Source organism: Lampris incognitus, chromosome 1 (assembly GCF_029633865.1).
Source record: "Lampris incognitus isolate fLamInc1 chromosome 1, fLamInc1.hap2, whole genome shotgun sequence".
Classification (NCBI taxonomy): Eukaryota; Metazoa; Chordata; class Actinopteri; order Lampriformes; family Lampridae; genus Lampris; species Lampris incognitus.
In genome coordinates, this window is record NC_079211.1 from 112,360,998 (window position 1) to 112,362,310 (window position 1,313).

Here is a 1,313-nt window from a genome sequence, read left to right on the forward strand (position 1 = left end):
AGAGACGCATTCATGTGACGAACACAAGCTGACTCCGCCCCCCTCTCGAAGACAGCATTGCCAATTATTGCTGCTTCATTGAATCCGGCAATAGTCGGATCTTACGAGACCGAGGCGCAACTGCATCGACACAAAGCCAATGCTTAGACCGCTACACCACCGCGGACCTAATGCTAATTTTAGTAGCATTTGAGACAAGCAAGGCGTGGTTAGCCACGTTAGGATCCCGGGTAGCTAATGGTGCCAACCTGTCGAAAGTAGCTGCATTGGCCTCTCGTGAATGTAGAAAAGAGGCCGGGGAAGAGCGGGCATCGTGCGTCATCTGCCCTTTATTCGCCTCACCTGCGGAGGAAGGGGAGACGTCCCCTCTGGCCCAGTTGGTGCGCCTCTGAAAGCTATAGTGCTAACATCTGAAACAACTTGAGTCTGTAGTGCTTGGGACGCTCTTTTTGGGGGGGATGTAAGGGTAGGGTGGGACAACGCCCTTTATTATGGTATGGGTGGGGCCATCTTTGGACACACAAGATGTGTTCGAGGCTTACCACAAGACTGAGCATGGAGGAGACTGTGAATTCGTCCAGGGCAGTAGAGGAGGGTGGAGCTGGCGGAAGTGGAGTTCCCATCCTCTTGGTGACCGAGGCGAACAGTCTGAATCTTACAGCACCTAGTATTCCCAGGCGGTCTTCCATCCAAGTACTAAACAGGTCCGACCCTGTTTAGCTTCCGAGATCAGACGAGATCGGGTGTCCTCAGGGTGGTATGGCCATAAGCCGGCAGGTCGTCTAGTGGTCGTCCTCCTCATCATACTCGTCCCAAAGTTGGCAGCAGGCCACGGCCCATCAATGAACTGGTGCCGGGCCAGTGTGGGAGAGACGGACAGACTCCGCAACCTCTTCCGGGTCTTGCGCTCCTCCCAGAGGAGGGCAAGGCAGGCAGGGCTTCCTGGTGCTGCCAGCTGAGGCAAACAAAGCAGGACTGTTGGCCGACCAGGAGCAACAGTCGTACCAGTACAAAATGGAAGAAGTCATCATAATCCCACTGCGACATCGGAGGGGTCAAGAAACTCACAGACAAGATCTGTAGCTCAGGTGGCTGAGTGAAAAAGGGAGACGAGCAGCAGAGACGCAGGGGCTTTATAGATGGTGGGCACTATGTGGCTCCTACCACCCGACTGGGTGGTGAGTACAAAGATCTTTCTCAGGTGCTGAGGTGGAGCATCGATAGGGTAAACCAATAGCGAAGCCCATTAGAGGGTGGAGCATGTATGAGATAGAACATCCATTTCCTATTACATTAGAGCTAGTTCTGTATAA

At 53.5% G+C, this 1,313-nt stretch overlaps 1 non-coding gene across 1 annotated transcript; it reads right to left on the reverse strand.

Annotated features, from left to right (window-relative positions):
* Positions 1-652: 652 nt before the first annotated feature.
* LOC130127364 (5S ribosomal RNA) lies at positions 653-771 on the reverse strand. The gene has a single exon (XR_008811810.1). It is a non-coding gene; the product is annotated as a 5S ribosomal RNA (ribosomal RNA).
* Between the last annotated feature and the right edge of the window lie 542 nt (positions 772-1,313).